Below are 21,067 nucleotides of genomic sequence, written 5' to 3'. Positions count from 1 at the left end.
TCTCTTCCAGACTTTATGGACTGATTTTGATTAGGAAAGACCTTTACCCCTTTGGGTGGGGACACACCAGAACATGTTGGAACCCCTGGAACCACATGTGGGGGCTTGTGATGGTCCAGCTCAGGCTTCTGGGGTCCAAGACATCAACAGCTACATGGTTCTAGACAAGGACTACAGAGGGATTGCGGTGACTACAAGGCCTGTTGGGAGTCCTCAATGGTGCCTTCAGGTCCAGTGGCCAGGGACCAAGGTGAACAGTACTGGTGATGTACAGATACTCCGTTGTGGGGACCACCCATGCCTTGCAGTGGCAGGGGTTGGATCAGGCACAGAGGTGGTAGCCAGGGCCAACAGCATGGTACCGCAGCTAACTGTAAGCACACTGGCAGCTGTAGGGGGTCCTGGCTGTCAGCAGGCACTCTTGCTGCAGACTCACCCTACAGGCACAGCAGAGCAGGACCAGCCAGTGATGGGAATCTGCCTGGGGGCGTGCGCATGCCTAGTGGGAGGGGCTAGCTGCAGGTGAGCACCCGTGGTGCAGGCCAGCACCTGGAGACAGGGCCAGGACCACAGGCAGCTCTGAGGGCCCTGGATTTGGTGTTCACTCTTAAGGCTGTGGGATCTCTCCGTGGGTGTGCATGTGCTGGTGGAGGTTGGCAATGGAAATCAGGCCAGGGGCATGTGGGTACACAGCCGGAGGGGCTAGTTAGCCCCAGATGTGTATGCCGTGGTGGGGTGTCAGCCACCAGCATCTCGGCTGGCAACTGTACTCTCACAGCCATAGAAGCCAGGGCTGGCTGACTGCATAGATACTTGTTCTGGGTGGCGGGGTGGGGGAAGGTCCGGATTACGCACAGAGCAAGAAGGGCGTCAGGTAGCTGTCAGCTGTGATGGGGAAAACCTTTGAGGGAAACCCTCAGTGGTGAAATCTGTAGGGGTCCATGCTGCTGTTTTGGTCATTGGTTTCTTCAGTGACAAAAGCTACTGCTGTCCTCCGCAGAACAGTTCCCTGGGAACCATGGTCACTCCTGCTGGTGGCTGCTGCTGGTAGCCCTGCTCTTCTTCCGGGCTCCTACTACCTCTGTATGTCACAGCGTTTTCCACCTCTGGGTGGGATGAGACCAAAGTGGGTCCCTTGTCCAGTGCCCCCAAAAGCTTGGGGACCTGGGGGATGGGATGGTGCTGGGTAAGCTATCCCGTTTCTCCTTCCTCTTTTGTGTGGTGGTTCTCTGGTTTCATTGTTCCATTGTGTTGCTTGCTGAAGTGGAAGTGGACCTTGAACTCAGAGCAATTTTTCTGTTTGTGGAGAGCTGTCTTGTTGTTGATGTTTATGGGTGGATGGAAGGTGGGTCTCCTACCCTGCTACAGTGGTGATGGCGCTCAGCTTCGTTATTCTTTTTTATTTTTTTAAATATATATTTTTAAGGATTTTATTTATTTGACAGAGAGAGAGATCACAAGTAGGCAGAGAGGCAGGGGGAAGCAGGCTCCCCGCTGAGCAGAGAGCCCGATGTGGGGCTCGATCCCAGGACCCTGAGATCATGACCTGAGCCGAAGGCAGTGGCTTAACCCACTGAGCCACCCAGGCGCCCCTCAGCTTCATTATTCTTAGCAGTAACTTGGCACCTCTTCTAAACATAGGACGTTCGCTTTCTAGCATGCTTTTTAAAGTATTATAGATTTAATACAGGCTTATTTTAAAAATTTGAAAATATAAAAAATCAAAAGGAAGAATATTGAAGCCAGCTGCAATCTTAGCATTTAGGAATAGCTACCGTTAAAAATTTGGTAATTTTGGGGGCGCCTGGGTGGCTCAGTGGGTTAAAGCCTCTGCCTTCAGCTCAGGTCATGGTCCCGGAGTCCTGGGATCGAGCCCCACATCGGGCTATCTGCTCGGCAGGGAGCCTGCTTCCCTTCCTCTCTCTCTGCCTACTTGTGATCTCTCTCTCCGTCAAATAAACAACAACAAAAAAAATTTGGTAATTTTGGTGCCTGGGTGGCTTAGTCAGTTGAGCGTCCCACTCTTAATTTTGGCTCAGGTTATGATCTCGGGATCCTGGGATCCAGTCCCATGTCGGGCTTCCTGCTCAGAGGGGAATCTGCTTGTCTCCCTCTACCCCTCCCCTGCTCCCTCTCTCTCTCTAAATAAATGGATAGATCTTTACTTTTATTTATTTTGAAAGACTTTATTTATTTGAAAGAGAGTGAGAGAGACAGTACAGCAGGGAGAGGGGCAGAGGGAGAGGGAGAAGCTGACTCCCTGGTGAGCAGGGAGCCTGATGGAGGCTCGATCCCAGGACCCTGAGATCATGACCGGAGCTGAAGGCAGGTGCCGTGGTAAGTCTTTTTTTGTTTTTTTAACAAATTGGTACATTTTGTAATCTTTTTAAAGTGCTCATGTTAAAATATAAATTTTATGTAGTTTACACAGATCTTGTTTTCCAAATGAAACATAATGTGAATTTTCAAAAGTGGCAAAATATCTTTCACAAACTTTATTTTAATGACTGCATGGTTATTTACACAACCATTAAATATTTTTTATATATCTTATGTCAGTTCGTCATTGCTTGCAGGTTTAAGTATAAACTTGGCAGTGCCTCTAAGACTATTATTAAACTTTGCCTTGCCTCATCTCATGCTTTCCTCCTTCACATTCTAGACTAGCTGTACTCAGTTTCCGTGTATCATGTTCTGTCTCGTCTCCTGGACTCTACCTATGTGTGTCATTCTAAGACATTTTTATTCTGTTTCCGCCTCATTCCCTCTCTCCACTTCTCCCACTCCTTTTTTTTTCTGGTTAACACCTACCAATCTTCGATGGAGGGTGAGTGTGTGCATAGAAAAATAGAGGGAGGCCTAGGACTAAGGCCTTGATACCTCATTTATAAAAGCAGAGAACCAGGAGGAGGATGTGGAAAAAAGAGGAAAAGCAGGAGAATACAGTATCACAGAAAGTAAGCAAGGAAAAGAAATGTCAAAATTTGTAGACCAACAGAACAGAAGAGAGTCCATAAGTAGACCCATGCGTATGCTGTCAATTGATTTTGACAAAAGAAATAAGGTAGTCTTTTTAACAAAGGGGGCTGGAACAATCAGATATCCATATGGAAAGGGAGAACGTTAAGCTTTACCTCACACCACACAAAATTAACTCAAAATAAATCATGTACCAAAATGTAAGGATTAAACTACAACATTTCTAGATGAAAACATAAAATATAATCTCTGAGATTTGGGGGGAGGCAAATGTCATTAAGAAGACTTTCAGTGAAGGGGAGCGAAGACCAAAACCTGATTGAAGTGGGTTTATTTTGTTTAATATTATTTTTTAATTTCATTATAGTTAACGTACAGTGTTGTATTAGTTTCAGGTGTACAATAGTCATTGACTTCTGTACATTTGTCAGTACTGTTCAATTATGTTATTTAATCCCATCACCTATATCCCTGCCCCTGCCCTCTAACCATCGGTTTGTCCTCTCTTAAGAGTCTGTTTCTTGGTTTCTCTTTTTTCTCCCTTTGCTCATTTGTTTTGTTTCTTAAATTCCACATATACATGAAATCATATGGTATTTGTCTTGCCTGACTTATTTCACTTAGCATTATTCGCTCTAATTTCATCTATCTTGTTTCAAATGGCAAGTATTTTCTTTCTTTCATGACTGAATATTTCATTGCGTGTGTACATTGTTAAATGTTTCTCCATAGAAGGCCTTAATTCAGACCTACTTTTTTGAGGGTTTTTATCATGAATGTATGTTGTCTTTTGTCAAAGGCCTTTTCTACATCTCCTGAAAGGATCAAATGTTAAGTGACTTGTGAATATTGAACCATTCCTGCAGGCCAGGAATCCCTCTTGATTATGCTGAGGGGTTTTTTTTAGTGTATTGTTGAATGCGATTTGCTAGTATTTTGTTGAGGATGTTTGCATCTGTGTTCATCAGAGATATGGGCCTATAGTTCTTTTTTTCTGTGGTGTCTTTATCTGGTTTTGGTATCAGAGTGTTACTGGACTCAGAATTAATATGGAAGTGTTCCTGCCTCTTCTATTTTTTGGAATAGTTTGAGATGAATAGGTATTAATTCATTTTTAAATGTTTGGTAGAATTCACTGGTGAAGCCACCTGGTCCTAGACTTTTGTTTGTAGGGAGTTTTTGGTTATGGATTCGATTTCATTGCTAGTTATCAGTCTGCTCAAATTTTCTATGTCTAACTGTTTCAGTTTTAGTAGGTTATATGTCTCTGGGAATTTATCTATTTCTTCTAGGTTGTGCAATTTGTTGGCATAGTTTTTCATGATCTCCTCTTACAATCCTTTGTATTTCCCTGGTGTTTGTTATTTCTTCTCTCTTGTTTGTGATTTTATTTGGATCTTTTTTCTTTTGATGAGTCTGGCTAAAGGTTCAATTTTATTGATCTTTTCAAAGATAAAGTTCCTGGTTTAATTAATCCGTTCTATTTTTTTTAAGTTTCTAAATCATTTATTTTTGGTCTAATCTTTATTATTTCCTTCCTTCTGGTTTGGGGCTTCATTGGTACTTTTTCTACCTCTGTTACTTGTAAGATTAGGTTGTTTGAGATTTTTCGTCTTGAGGTAGGCCTGTATTACTATAAAATTCCTCTTAGAACAGATTGTGTTACATTCCAAAGACTTTGGATCATTGTATTTTTTTTTTTTAAAGATTTTTATTTATTTAATTGACAGAGACGTGGTGGGAGAGGGAGAAGCAGGCTTCCCATTGAGTGGGGAGCCCAAAGCGGGGCTTGATTCCAAGATCCTGGGATCATGACCTGGGCTGAAGGCAGACACCTAACAACTGAGCCACCCAGGGGCCCTGGACCATTCTATTTTTGTCTTCTTTTTTTTTTTTTTTTATTCCTCTTTGATTTTTTGGTTGACCCATTCGTTGTTTAGTAGCATGTCATTTAACATTCTTGTATTTATGCTCTTTCCAGATTTTTCTTGTGATTGGTTTCCAGTTTTATACCATTATGATCAGAAAAGATGCATGGTAGGATTTCAGCCTTTGAATTTGTTGAGACTTATTTTGTGATCTAACCTGTGATCTCTTCTGGAGAATGTCTTATGTGCACTTGAAAAGAATGTGTGTTCTGCTGTTTTTGGATGGAATGTTCTGAATATATCTGTGAGATCCATCTGGTCCAATGTGTCATTCAAAGTCATTGTTTCCTTGTTGATTTTGTTTGGAAGATTAATCCACTGATATATGTGGGGTGTTACAGGCCTCTGCTTTGTTCTATCACTATCAATTACCTTGGAATTAACTGCTTTATGGATTTGGGTGCTCCAACGTTGTGTATGTAAATATTTACAATTGATATATCGTCTGGTTCTATCGCTCCCTTTGATTATAGCAAGAGATAAAGGAGACTGCATAGTCTTTTTTTTCCCCCCTTTAATTTTGTCTGATCTATTTCTATGCTGGCTTTCTTCTCACTTCCATTTGCATAATAAATGCTTTTCCATCCCTTTACTTTTAATCTGCATGTGTCTTTCGGTCTGAAATTATAGACGGGTCTTGCTTTCTCACCCATTCCATCATCTTATGTCTTTTGATTGGAGCATTTAGTCTATTTACAGAAAAAAATGGGCATTTTAAATAACAGCCATTCTGGAAAGCAGAGTCTCCTCATTCTTGGAGTTTGTTGTTGCTATACATCTAGGGTTTTTCTGTATTATATAGTCTTTGTGTGGTTGAATTCTCTGATTAGCTTAATGGTGAGCCAGTAATTGGACACAGATTTTCTTAGATGCCTAGAATCACTGTCTTTCAGTCTTTGCAGAAGGGCTGTGTGTGTGTATCGGGGCAGATCTTTAACCTTCAACCAGGCTGTTTCCAACTGTTTTAGCCTTTACTTTCTGCTTGAGTGGAGCCTCAAGGTTACCCCGATCTGCTCCTCAGATCTTCTCAGCTCTTCCCTGAGCATGTGCTTGGCGCTGGCCTTCCACACCACTTTATGCATCTGTATTGCCCTCTAGAGTCCTGGGAATAGGCCACAGCATTTCAGAACATTTTTATGTCTCATTAAGACTTTCAGTGGGGTGGGCGCCTGGGTGGCTCAGTTGGTTGAGCGACTGCCTTTGGCTCAGGTCATGATCCCAGACTTTCAGGATCGAGTCCCGCATTGGGCTCCCAGCTCCTTGGGGAGTCTGCTTCTCCCTCCGACCTTCTCTTCTCTCACTCATTCTCTCTCAAATTAATAAATAAAATCTTAAAAAAAAAAAAAAAAGACTTTCAGTGGGGTGAAGACCAAAACCTGATTGAAAAGAAACTTTTTCTTTTATCCCCCAGATTTTTGGTTATCCTATTGTGTTTTAAACAAACAGCTCTTTTTTTGCTGTCTCTAGTAGTTGCCAGGCTGCTGGTTTTAGCTGTGATTGTGGGCTACTGCTTTTCATGGTCACCAAAGATTTGGAGGAGAGGGTGGTGGTGACTTAAAATGCCACAAGGCTTATCGTTCATACCAAGATTTGGCTATTTTTTCTTGAACATGTTTCCCAATTGCTTAAGTCTTTGATTAGTTTCTAAAGGTTATTGACATTTTTTTCCAGTGTTCTCATTGCTTTTGTAGAAAATTTTTAGAGGTCCTTACTCTGTCATTTTTACTAATATTACCCGTATCTTAATGTATTTTCAGTTTAAAAAAAAAAAGCTTGTCAAATATGTTTTGTATACTAAAAGGTCTATTTATGCTGTAAAGAACAGTCAGGTCTTGTAGTAGTCAAATGTATTGTGGAAAGAGAGGTTGGAAAAAAGGGAATGATGAATTTTACATCCTGATTCTGTAAGTGCTCTATCTGGTTAGGAGGTACGTGTAAATAACATCTTGGAGGGAGGGTTATGTATTAAATAAAGTAGAAATAGCCGTATTCCTCAAGATTCATTAATAAAAAGTCAGGAATGTTATTAAGAATTAAGGTGGTCTCTGGCTATGTTAAACATGGAGGAATATTTTACTCTGGAAAATTCAACCTCCTTAAGCACTTGAAAAAAAATAGAGGGGCTTCCTTTTTTCCAACAAATCACAAGTTAGATCAAAATCTCTCATACAGTGTCTCTTTAAGACTCTAAGCTTTAAGGCACTGAATCTTAAAAAGGTGTACTGGGTCACACCATCGTCAGGCTGGTAGACAAAAGGAGACAGAAATGCAATGCTTACCCTCTTAAGCAGCAGTTAGTTCTGCGCCTTTGGCTGCCAGGACATGCTTGATAAATGATTCTCTTATGTGGGAAACACTCTCGAGGGCACATTCATATTTTGACAAATATCTCCCAAATTTGGAAGTCATGCACTATGGTACTGTGTAATCATCAGAAGAGTTAACTGCCCATCTGTAGTGGTGGCTCTTCGTGATCTAGTGCAGAGATGAACTTGGGCTCTAGGGCAGGACAATTCTTAGCATTCTGTCCATGAGGCCTTTCTCTTGTGTCCCAGAATTCATAGATATGTATATATTTATCATTTCAGGACTTTGGAGCCCAAAGACTTCGAGAAGAAGACACCTATTCACCACACTCTTGCCTAGAAGACAACCAGAAATATTTGGTAGGTTTTAGATTCTTTTGAAATATGAAAGTTAACCACAAGCAGATACAATCATGTCATTGAGTCTAAAATTCAGTTCTTTTTGTATTTACTATTCAAGAACTAAGACAAGTTTCTGGTGAAGCATGACCCTTTGTATAAGCAGATGTGGAAAGGGGAACTCTTGTTTTCCATGCTTGAGCAGCAAGAACAGTAATAGAAGTTCCTGTAAATGGTTTTCATTTCTGTCCCTTTTGAAGTGTAATTAGAATGACTGGTCTATCATGTAGGTTACAATATTTGCTGGTAAACAACTTATTCATATGTTTCTTCTGAAATGATAAGAGTGATTAAAATGCATGAGACTGTTTTCTGGAACAAATCATTCAAGCATTATTTCTGATGGTGGGGACTGAATTAGAAAAGGGAGATATTTAAGTATCTTCATAGGGTATTTTTCACATAAGAGGATTTTTCCCCCACCTCAAACATTTGCTAACACCAATAATTTAAGTTGTTTTATGTAACCTCCATTGAAGAATGAGCTATTGAAAAATACAAGCCATTTCCTGACCAGTGCCTCTTGGCCCTTGGTGTATCATTGGCTTTCTCTTACCTTTTCTTAATTTTTAATTTAGATGGAAAAAAGAATGGAGGATGAAGAATTGGGGAACTGTGGAGAAGGGGATTATAAAAGCTCCTAGGACTGAGAATATATACTATAGAATTTTGCTCAGATTCCATGAAAAATAATGATTCCCTTTCTACTTGGTAATGCAGATAGCCTAGCTGACCTCCAAGTACCTACCATACAACATCCGTTCTGTGGAGGGAAAGCATTTTTACACAGTAAAGATGGAAGATATATAGTCTAATCATTCTGTGGTATAGATCAATATTTTTAATACCAAGGCCTCATAATATGAAAATCTCTTACCCCTCTCAGATAGCAATGATTTTCAAGGGGAATGTACATGACATCCTTTGCAAATTTCCACCAGTCAAGATGTCAGTCTTTTGTATAGTCTATATTACTAAAGAAAGATAAAATTATACATTTGGAAAACAAAAGCCATCTTAAATATGCTTTTATTCTATAAACATTGCCCCTTCCCCAAAATGCAAGGTCGGGGGGTTGATGTGTTATCCATGGATGATAATTATTGCTATACATGAGTGGTGCCCAAATTCATTGGGGGTAGGCAGAACCTATTAAACTTGTACTAATATTTTTAGCTAACAAGGGAAACAAATTAGAGTTTCCTAATAATAAACGTTAATGCTGATACTAATCAAACGAGAGTAAGTGCACACTTATCTGTGACATACTGAACCTGAGTATTCTGAGGAAAGAAAGGGAATTTGAGTGTAGAAGTTTTAACAGTGGTACTTTCCTTAATTCACTACTTTTCATCATATTGTGACTTACACAATTTACACTAAGTGGAATTTATAAGCCTAAGCACAACACAGTAATTAGATTAAAATTAAGCATCTTTAATGTGAAAATACCTATACCATTGTGTTTTAGAGACATGGGGTATTAAATGTTACAGCGCAAATTAAATGAGTAATGAAAAAAAATTTAGGATCAAGCTAAAGCCATTCTTAAAAACTTAGCTAATTTTACATAATTTTTTTCTAACCTAAGCTTACACTTTGAGGAGTTAGGAAAAATAACAGGAATGTAGTAAGAATGAGCCAAAGCTAATGAAATAGAACACAAATACAATTAGAAAAGATTTACGAAACGAAAGGGTTTTTGAAACATTGACAAAACTGCCAAGATGGATTTAAAAAAAATAGTCTAATGAACTTCAGGAATGAGTAAACTGTAGACATTTCAAAAGAGATAAATAACTTAATGTCAAAACATATTTACTTATTTGAGAGAGAGAGAGAGAGCACAAGAAGGGGGGAGTGGCAGGGATAGGGAGAAGCAGACTCCCTGCCGAGCAGAGAACCTGAGGTGTTGATCCCAGGACCCTGGGATCATGACCGAGCTGAAGGCAGATGTTTAACCAATTGAGCCACCCAGGTGCTCCTAATGCCAATATTTAAAATTTAAATATGATGTATTAAAAGTAAAAATAGATTATCAAGATAGTAAAAATTATTAGGGGAATTGAAACAATAGTTAAATTCTTTCACAAGGAAAACTCTGGGGCTATAGGGCCTATAAAACATCAAAGGAAAATTTCCAATCTTCTAAAAAAATAATTGCAGAGAATTTTTGAAAAGAAATATTCTGGAACTCATGAAGGTAGCATAATTTTGGTATACAATTCCAGTAAGAAAGAAAAAGTATAGGCCATTATAAACTCAGCAATACAACAGTTTTCAAAAAGATTAGTATTTCATAAGCAAGTTTTATGTATCCAAGGAATGTAAAATTGGCATACTAGAAAATTCACAATGAAAGGAGAAAAACCATATGGAATTCTATAGATGGGAAAGCATTAGAAAATTCAGCATCCAGAATATAAGCAAATTTCATACTTAATGGAGACAAGACTGAGTTTTCATTTGTATCAGAAACAAGACAAAAGCACCTGCCATCACTCCTATTGAAGAGTGTCCTTGATATCCTACCCAACACAGTAAGACAAGGAGAAGAAAAAAAAGGATTGGAATGAAAAAAATTATCTTAATATACAAAAGGCAATCATTTCAACATAGTAGCACCAGTTAGAAGATGTATTTAGAAACAAATACTACTTACATTGACAAAAAATTACATTTTTTTTTGTGAAGGTATGAAACCTCAAGAAGGGAGCAAAAACAGTATTATTTGGAAAGACTAAAAACCTAAATAGAACATACTATGTTCATGGGTAGGAAGTCTCAAAGATATCAGATTTTAAATGGATCTTTGGATTCAGTGCACCTCCAATTGAAACCCCAGTAGAAATTTCCCAAAACAACACAACAAACCTAAGTTTTGCTTATATGAATGCATATGGAAGAGCAAATTGTATATGCCACAACTGATACGGAACAGCAAATGCCAAAGAATCACCAAGATACCCTTGATAGAAACAGTCAGGAAACAAGTCCTGTCCCCTTCAAGGTCCGAGGTGGACTAAGAATCAAAATTGACATGGGACAGATTAACAGAAGATAAAATTTAATGGTGTACATCTGGGGAACCTACCCAGACATGCAAAGTTCAGAGACAGGCAAAATGAGGTGACTAGGTCATTCTGAACTAAGGAGAAAAGGGTAGAGGATCTGGGATTTCAGAGAAAAGGACTGTACTTCACAGGGCGATGAGAGAAGCTGTTTGGTAATTGGATGTTTACGATTTTTTAAAAAATTTTACTTATTTATTTGACAGAGATCACAAGTAGGCAGAGAGGCAGGCAGAGAAAGAGGATAATTAGATGTTTACCTGCCATACAGACGGCTCACTCAGATAAAATTTATTTCTGCTAATAACACTCATTCTGGGGAGGACTACCAATTTAGACTCTTAGATGTAGTTAAGGGAGGAACAAAAATTTCTCTTGAGCCCATGGGGTCTTGACTGCCTTTAAGAATAACTTTATACCTTCAGAATAACCTTTATGCTGAAGTAGTTCATTTTAGGGCAGCCTGCCCTGGGCCGCTACAGCTACTTCCTTTGAAACATCCATGAATTTTCACGCATAAAAGTTGAGCTAACAGTAGATATGCCAAGGGTAACAATCCTATCAGTGTAACTCAGAAAAATCATGGAGGCCACATTGAAAATGGGTAGGAAAGGTGGAGATGTGGTCAGGAACCAACCAATCTGTAAGGCCAGCCACCAATGGAAGGGACACCAGAAGCAGAGAGAGGAACAGACCCCACAACCAGGCAGCCCAGATATAGAAGTACCTACACTGGGAAGACAAAGGTTGTCTAAACCTTTAAACCTTATTTGGTTTAAAAACCAGAGGGGCTTAACTTTGTGGGTGTTTCATAAATGGGGCTTAACATCAGGATCCTTAAAAATCAGTGGGCTCAACTCAGAGCTGGAGAGCAATAGGAAATGGAGTCCCCACCCTTAAAGAGAACAGCATAACAGACAAACGACCCCATCCAGATACAGCACAGAAACAGCAGTTTGAAAAGAGCCTAGGGCCTGTGGGGAAGGAGTTGTATTTACTAATCTCAGAACTGGTGAGGGGGTGGGGAAGGGATCCATAGGAGACTTCTCAAGAACAAAAGAGCTAATGGTGTCTCTTCTCTCCCCTGCTCCCCCAGCCCAGGTACACAGACACCTGCGGAAAGCAGTACAGAACCCTCACCACTTAGCTTTTGCTAACAGCATGCCTTGCCACTGAGTTTTCCTGAAGACTGTCCCATCCAACCTGCCTCACTCCACAGGCCTCCCTCCAGAGTGATTCCACAAAGGCCTCATTGTGCCTCAATGGGGGGTCAGCACCACTCCAGAGGTACTCTTGCCCTGGGGAGAGTAGGAGATACCCACACACACAGCAGTTCAATGGCAGCCCCAGCAAGGGGCTGCAGGCAGACCTGACTGCCTGCCCCACCCACCAACAGAAACCTCCTGGGGGTGGGGGGGGTGGGGGTCAGCACAAAGAGAACCCAGTCATTCAGGGTCACTGTAACCACCACAGAAGACTGGGGATAGACATCTCTTACTCCTGACCTTGCCCACCAATGAAAGCCCCTTGGGGACAACAGAGGGAGAGAACTCTGTAGTTTGGTGCAACCATGGTTCCAGCAAGTGGGCTGAAGGCAAGTACTGGGTCTGACCTAATTCAAGTCCAGAGTGGCCCCAGACTGGTACCTTTACAGCACAGGAACCAAACCCTGATGACAACAGGCAAAGAGGGCCAGGGAAACCAACTGGACTAAAGGCAAATGTGGCTCAATGACAGTAGTACGGTACATGCAACATACATAGGAGATACCCCTGAAGCACCAGGGTCCACTGAGGAGGGAACATTGCCCTATAGAGCATTTCAGGATCACTTCATAAGGCCACTCATTTCAAGATCAGGAGACCTAGCTGACTTTAATACACAGAAGCAAAATTAGGAATTATGCCCCAAATGAAACAACAGGACCAAAAAGAGAATGGAATTGTCATAGAGATACTCACTAGACTTAAGATTGAAAGATCCTCATGTGACCTTCAGCAAAGAAAGAAAAAAGAACCAATTAGAGATGAAGAGTTCTGAAATTAAAAATATGCTCAAGTCAATAAATAGTAGACCAGAGGAAGCAGTAAAACAGATAAGAAGCTAGATGATGGCAATGGAGCAACCAAGCTGAACAGGACCAAAAAAAAAAAAAAAAAAAAGAGAACTCAGCAACACCATCAGGTATAATAACAGTCACATTCTAGGGATCCCAGAAGGCGAAGAGAGACAAAAAGCAGAAATTTTGATTAAGTATCTGAAAACTTTCCTAATCTGGGGAAGGAAACAAATCTAGGTCCAGAAGGCACAGAGAGCCACAAAAAACAAAAAACAACAACAAAAAAATCAACCCAAGGAGGTCCACACCAAGACACATAAAATGGCAAAAAGTAGTGAGAATTTTAAAAGCAGCCAGAGGAAAAAACAATTATATACATACAAGGGAAACTCCATAAAGCGGTCAGCAGATTTTTTAGCAGAAACTTTGTAGGCCAGTGGCAAGGGGGATGATATGTTCAAAATGCTAAAGAAAAAACCCTGCAGCTAAGAATACTCTATCCAGCAAGACTGTCATTCAGAATACAAGGAGAGATAGAGTTTTTCAGACAAAAGAAAAAGGAGTGCATGACCCCTAAACCAGGCCAACAAGAAATACTAAGGGGAATTCTTTGAGTGGAAAAGAAAAGGCCATAATCAGGTATAAGAAAATGAGAGAAGAAAAAAATGTTAATATAACATGTTTACATGCTCAGGCACCTGTAAACAAAGTAGATTAACCAGTACAGAGATTAAAGCACAAAGCAGTAAGATCAATTAGATCTAGAAAAAAGTCAATAAAGGGATTCACAAAAGAATATAAGGTATGATGTCATATACATAAATGTGTGGGGGTGGGAAGAGTAAAAGTTAAATTGTCCATGCTACACATAGCAATCTACACAGATATAATGCAATCTCTAGCAAAATACCAACAGTATTTATCACAGAACTAGAACAAACAATCCTAAAATTTTATGGACCACAGAAGACCCTGAATTGCCAAATCAATCTTGAAAAACAAAACTGAAGATATCCCAAGTCCAGATTTCAAGATAGACTATAAAACTGTAGTAATCAATATAGTATGGTACTAACACAAAAATAGACCTATAGATCAACAGAAAAGAGAGCCCAGAAAGAAACCTACAATTACATGGTCAATTAATCTACAACAAAGGAGGTAAGAATACCAGGGGGAAAAGCCTCTTCAACAAATGGTGCTGGGAAATCTGGACAGCTACATGCAAAGGAATGAAACTGGATCATTTTCTTATACCACACACACACACACACACACACACACACACACACACACACACCCCTCAAAATGGATCGAGGACCTCCATGTGAGATCTGAAACTATACAACAAAGGAAGCCAGAATATGCAGTGCGACAGTTCTCTTCAAATAATGTTGGGAAAACTGGACAGCTACATGCAAAATGAAACTAGACCACTTTCTTACACCATACACAAAAACTCAAAATGGATTATAGAGTTCTAAATGTGAGACCTGAAACCTAAAAATCCTGGGAGAGTGCACAGGCAGTAGTTTCTCTGCCGTCACCCATAAGATTTTTCTAGATATCTCCTGAGGCAAGGGGAACAAAAGCAAAAATAATCTATTGGAACTACATCTAAATAAAAAGCTTTGGTGCAGTGAAGGAAATAAACAAAACTAAAAGGCAACCTGCTGAATGGGAGGGGAGATTTGCAAATGACATATCCAACAAAGGGTTAGTGCCCAAGCAATAGAAAGAGTTGATACAAGTCAACACCCAAACAACAACTAATCCAATTAAAAAAATGGTCAGAAGACATGAACAGATATTTCTCCACAAGGCATACAGGTGGCCCAAAGACACATGAAAAGATCAACTTTACTCATCAGTAATCAGTAAGTAAACAACAAGTATTGGCAAGGATGTAGAGAAAAACGAACCCTTGTGCACTGTTGGTGGGAATGCAAACTGGTGAAGCCACTGTGGAACACAGTATGGGGGTTCCTCAAAAAGTTAAAAATAGAGTACCCTAAGATCCAGTAATCACACTGCTGGGTATTTACCCACAGAAACTGAAAACAGTACATCAAAAAGATGCAAGCATTCCTAGGTTTATTGTAGTATTTACGTTAGCCAAGATACGGAGCCAGTCCGTGTATCCTTCCATAGATGATAAATACATGGGATAAATACAGAAGGGAATATTACTCTGCCATAAAAAAGAAAATTTGTCATTTGCAACATAGAATTCTATCTTCTAAATCCATCTGAGTGAAATAAGTCAAAAACCTTTCATAGGATTTCATTCATATATGGAATTTCAGAAATGAGAAACCAAAAAACATACTCTTAACTATAGAGAACTGATGGTTATCACAGGGGAGGTGGGTGGTGGTACAGGTGAAATAGGTGATGGGGATGAAGAATACACTTACTGAGCACTGAGTAATGTATAGAATTTTTGAATTATATTGTACCCTTGGAATCTATGTTTGTTACATTTGGATTAAATATGAATTAATATTTTTTTTTCAATTGAGCTGGTAGGTAGTTTCATTAAAATAGTCTCTTGGTCATCCTTACAATAGTCGAGCTCATTTTAGGAGGCAGTCAGTCAGCTGCATTCTGGTTCAAGTAATCAGGTATTAAATAGGAGGCATTTCTATTGTCTACACATAAGCTGCTGTTGTGATTTCTCTGAAGTTTACATCAAGTCATTTATACTTAGTTCACAGGGCTTCAGGAAAGAGGGCACTTTTAATTCTCAAATGATTCCAAGTCAGCAAGGTGGGAGACAAATCAAAATGTTAGTTTGGAAAATCATAGCCAGACATTGGAAAAATCAGGATCTAGTCCAGTTTATAATGCATAGCATTAACATCTAATATCTACAAAGATGTTGCATTTTTAAAAATGAAAGAGCCAAATTAACAGTGGTTTGTAAAATTAGTTTAAAAACAAACTTGGCCTGAATATATAAGTGAAGCAGGAATACTGGTTGACCATATAGACATTTAAAAACTCTGCTTTTGGGGCGCCTGGGTGGCTCAGTGGGTTAAAGCCTCTGCCTTCGGCTCAGGTCATGATCCCAGGGTCCTGGGATTGAGCCCCACGTCGAGCTCCCTGCTCAGCGGGGACCCTGCTTCCTCCTCTCTCTCTGCCTGCTTCCCTGCCTACTTGTGATCCCTGTCTATCAAATAAAATCTTAAAAAAAAAAAAAAACCTGCTTTTCTGGAACATTTCATAAGTCATCTCTAGATTGAACTTTTGACAGCATCTCATGGCCTGAAACTTGATGTCAGACTTTGCCTACAATACCTAATGGATGTGAGTGAATTCATCTCTTTGGGGTTGCACCTGCCAGGAAGGAACCTTCTTTATTCTCTTGGTAAGGCTGCTGGGAACTCTAAGGAAAGGTACCAGGCTGAGATTTCTAAGGGGCCTCACTGGCTCCATAAAGTCAATTTAATTCTTTTTTAAAGCTGTCTGGTCATATCTGAATCTATGTATATCTCTCATAAATATTAAATTCTAGTCAAAGCCCTATTTCCAATTGTGTCCTGTTGTAAGGAGAACATACTCTCATTGAACATATGCAAATAAATATATTGCCATAAAAAAATCTAAACACTTACCTGAGAGTCTGAATTCTCAAGGGGTCAGGTAGGGAGAAAAGATCAATGTTTCAATTTGTTCAAGGGCATATTTTATCAAATTGCTGTAAGTTAGTTTAAGAGAAAAAGTTCACTTAAATCTGGAGAAAAAGATTGCTAGGAAAATGGCAGAGTAGGGGGACCCTAAGCTCGTCTTGTTCCATGGATACAACTGCGTAACACTCACATTAGTGTAAATAACACAGAAAAATGACCTGAAAACTAGGAGAACAGACTCCACAACTAAATGCAGAGAAGCCACATTAAATAAGGTATGAAGGGTGGAGTCATGGTGGGTTGATAAAGGGACCATGGACCATCTATGGGAGGGATGGACCCGTAGGCATAGACAAGGCAAAGAAACAGACTAGGACACTGCTGGGAGCCCACATGGAGGAAAAAAAAAATCACTATCACATTTGACTTTGAAAACCAGAGGAATTGAATTCTTTGAGCTCTTACAACCAGCATGACTGAAGACCTGGAATTTTAAAAATGAGCAGGCTCAATTCTGGGAGAGTCCAGAGGGTGACAGGAAGCTGAGTTCCCACCCTTAAAGAGACAATAAAACAAACAGCCCTGGGAGATACAGCATGGAAGCAGCAGTTTTGAAAATGCCTGGGACATTCGGGAGGGAGTGTATTCATTTCGGAACAGATCCCAGAGGAGCAGGAATGGCTAAGGGAATTCTCCAGGAACGAAGCTGCCAGCAGGTGCCATCTCCCTTCTACACACCACACCCGTCATAAACATGCTGCCGCCTGTGGAAACCAGACCAGTGTCAACATTTACTACCTAACTTGCTTACACCAAGCCCTGGCCCCCTGTACTTTGGCAGATCTTCCCCTTCCAGTCACACTTGCCTCAGTCCCAGTACTGTGAGTCCCCTCCCCTAGGACACTGACTCAGTCCCTGCCAAGATGCCATGCATTTTGTGGGGCCTTGGTCCTGGCAGCGGGCCCTGCAGAAACTGGAAGTACACCCTGTTAAAACTGCACGCCACACCCCCCACACTTCCAGATCTGCCCAGGCTGGTCCTCGTTCCAGCTGTGGCAGTTCTCATTCTGCAAGCAGGACCAGCACATCACACCTCAGCTGGAGACCAAACGTAGCCCACAACAGTCAAAGAGCACTTATGCAGGTGAGGGGACTGAAGGGGGGGAAAAAAAAGGCCAGACACAACAGCAGGGCACAAATAACACAAATAGCAGCTAACCCCCAAAGTGCCGTATTCTGAGGAACAGGGAACATTGTACTGCAGGGCACTATGGGACCTCTTCTTCATAAGGCCATTATTTTCAAGAACAGGAAAGGTAGCCAACTTTCCTAGCACACAGAGCGTTAATTAAGAGGGGTCAGAGGAATAGGTCCTAAATGAAACAACAAGATAAAGTCACAGCAAGAGACCTAAGTGAAATGGGTACAATATGCCTGATAGAGAATTCAAAGGAGTGATTATACAGATATGTACTGGACTTGAGAAGAGAGTACAGGATATCATTGAGACCCTTGAAAGAGATAAAGAACCAATCAGAGGTGAACACAATAAATGAAATTAAAAACACACACTAGATGGAAGCATGCCTGGGTGGCTCAGTTGGTTAAACGCCCAACTCCATCTTAGCTCAGGTCTTAATCTTGGGTCAGGAGTTCAAGCCCTATGTTGAGCTCCATGCTGGGCATGGAGCCTACTTAAAACAAACAACAACAACAACAACAAAACAACAAGCTCTCCCCACTAGAAGGAATAAATAGCAGGCTAGAGGAAGCAGAGGAACCCATTAGACAGTACTGGGAAGTTATAAAGCTGAGCAGGTGAGAAAAAAAAATATGAAAATGAGAACAGCTTTAGGGAACTCAGCAACTCCATCAAGCATTATAACACTTGCATTATAGGGATCCCAGAAGAGCGCAAAGAGGGGAAGGAGTAGAAAATTTGAAGTAATAGCTGAAAAGTTCTTTAATCTGGGGAATAAAACAGATATCCAGATCCAGGAGGCACAGAAGTTGCCCAAAAAGTCAATCCAGGGAGGTCTACACCAAGACACATAATTAAAATGGCAGAGTAGTGATAAAGAGAATTTTAAAAGCAGCAAGAGAAAAAATGACCCTTACATTCAAGGGGAACTCCATCCCCCTCCCACCCTGCCCAAGACAGATTTTTCAGCAGAAACTTTGCAGGCCAGAAGGGAATGGGATGACTTATTTGAATTGTTGAAAGGAAAAAACAAAAACCAAAACCTGCCATCAAGAATACTCTATCCAGCAATGCTGTCATCCAGAATGGAAAGAGAGTCACTCAGACAAACAAAAGGTACAGGAGTTCATGACCACTAACCCAGCCCTACAAGAAATATTAAAAGGGACCCTTAGAGTGGAAAGGAAAGAGCACAAGTAAGAACAAGAAAAGTTAGAAACATAAAGGTAGTAAAAGTAAGTATATCTGTACAAGTCAGTCAAGGGACTCACAGAATAAAAGTAAGTACAGTATAGATTCTCATACCTAAAATGTGGGGTTTGGAGGTGGGGAGTAAAAAAAGAATAGGTTCAAACTTTAGCAACCATCAACTTAACACAGAGTGCCATATGCAGAAGATGTTATATACAAATCTAATGGTAACCACAAATCAAAAGCCAGTAATAGAGGTGCCAAGGATAAAGAAAAAGGATTCTAAGTATATCACTAAGGACAGTCAGCAAATCATGAAAGACGAAAGCAAGAAAATGAAGAGGTCAGAGAAAAACTATAAAACCCACCACAAAACAAAGTGCTAATACATGTATATCAGTAATTACCTTGAATATAAATGGACTAAATACTTCCATCAAAAGACATCCAGTAATGGAATGGATTAAGAAACAAGTCCCATTTATATTCTGCCTCCAAGAGACTCATTTCAGACCAAAGACAGCTGCAGATTGAAAGTGAAGAGATAGAGAGACATCTATCATACAAATGGATGTCAAGAGAATGCTGGGGTAGCAATATTTATTGAACAAAATACACTTTAAAACAAAGACTAATGAGACATAGGACACTTTAATAATAAAAGGGGACAATCCAACAAGAAGATATAATAATTACAAATATTTATGCACTCAAACCTGGGAGCACCCAGATACATAAAACCATTAGTGACAGAAAGGGACTAATCAGTCATACTGCAATAACAGTAGGGAACTTGAACACCCCATGTACATCAGTGAACAGGGCATCCAAACATAAAACCAATAAGGAAATAGTGGCTTTTGGTGACACCCTGGATTAGATGGATTTAACCTATGTATTCAGAACATTCCACCCTAAAACAGCGGAAGACACATTCTCTGCAAGCACACATGGACAACAAGACAGAAGATCATAGGGGGAGGGAGGGAAAAATGAAACAAAATGAAACCAGGGAGGGAGACAAACCATAAGAGACTCTTAATCTTAGGAAACAAACTGAGGGTTGCTGGAGTAGTGGCAGGTGGTAGGGATGGGGTGGCTGAGTGATGGACATAGGGGAGGGTATGTGCTATGGTGAGTGCTGTGAATTGTGTAAGACTGATGAATCACAGACATGTACCCCTGAAACAAATAATACAATATATGTATTGTATTATATATGTAAGAGAATGCTTTGGGGCTTTTGGAAAAGAGAGAGAAAACACATGGAAAACTCCCCAGAAGAGATCACATATTAGGCTACAAAATAAGTCTCAAGAAATTAAAAAAGACTGAAGTCATACCATGCATTTTCTCGGACCACAATGCTATGAAACTAGAAATCAACCACAACAAAAAAATCTGAAATAACACAATACATGGAGGTTAAATAACATGTTAACTAAACAATGAATGGGTCAACCAAGAAATCAAAGAAATAAAAAGTTACATGGAGAGAAATGAAATGAAAACAGTCTAAGATCTTTGGAATGCAGCAAAAGCAATTCTGAGAAGGACATTTATAGCAACAGAGGCCTACTCGAGAATAAAGAAAAAAAAATCTCAAACCACCTAACTTAACATCTAAAGAAGCTAGAAAAAGAATAACAAAAAAAAAAAAAACAAACAAACAAACAAAAAAACCCCAAGATCAGCAGAAGGAACTTAAGATTAGAGCAGAAATGAATGATACAGTAACTAAAAACTATAAGAACAACAAACCAAAAATCAGTGAAACCAGGACTAACACCACAGAAATACAAATAATTATCAGAATATTATGAAAATCTACATGCCAACAAATTGGACAACCTAGAAAAAAAATGGATAAAATCCTAGACACATATAAACTGTAAAAACGGAATCAGTAAGAAATAGTCAATTTGAACAGACTGATTACCAGCAATGAAATGGAATTGGTAACCAAAAAACTCCCAACAAACAAAAGTCCAGGACCAGATGGCTTCATGGGTTAATCCCACCAAATATTTAAGAGTTACTACCTATTATTTTCAAATGATAAACACACACACACACACACAAAACGGAAGAGGAAGGAATACTTCCAAATTCATTCTATGAGGTCAGTAACACCCTGATACCAAAACCAGAAAAAGACAACATGAAGGAAGAACTATAGGCCAATATCTCTGATGAATATAGATGCAAAAATCCTTAACCAAATACTAGCAAACCAAATCCACATTTAAAATAAAATCACTCACCACAATCAAGTTGGATTTATTCCCAGCGTGCAAGTGT

The 21,067-nt window shown here is 39.9% G+C and overlaps 1 long non-coding RNA gene across 2 annotated transcripts in view; it reads left to right on the top strand.

Annotated features, from left to right (window-relative positions):
- Positions 1–12,699, top strand: part of LOC125078721 (uncharacterized) — a 43,258-nt gene extending 30,559 nt beyond the window's left edge. The window contains exons 2-3 of one of the 2 annotated variants that reach the window (XR_007120970.1): positions 7,496–7,573; positions 11,780–12,699. This is a non-coding gene — a long non-coding RNA (uncharacterized LOC125078721). Of the gene's footprint in view, positions 1–7,025; positions 7,574–11,779 lie in introns of those variants that run through there. The other variant, XR_007120969.1, reaches the window with a different exon arrangement.
- The last annotated feature ends 8,368 nt before the right edge of the window (positions 12,700–21,067 follow it).

Source organism: Lutra lutra, chromosome 10 (assembly GCF_902655055.1).
Source record: "Lutra lutra chromosome 10, mLutLut1.2, whole genome shotgun sequence".
NCBI classification, from domain to species: domain Eukaryota; kingdom Metazoa; phylum Chordata; class Mammalia; order Carnivora; family Mustelidae; genus Lutra; species Lutra lutra.
The sequence above is the reverse complement of the archived record's forward strand: the minus strand, read 5'-3'. Positions and strand labels throughout refer to the sequence as shown.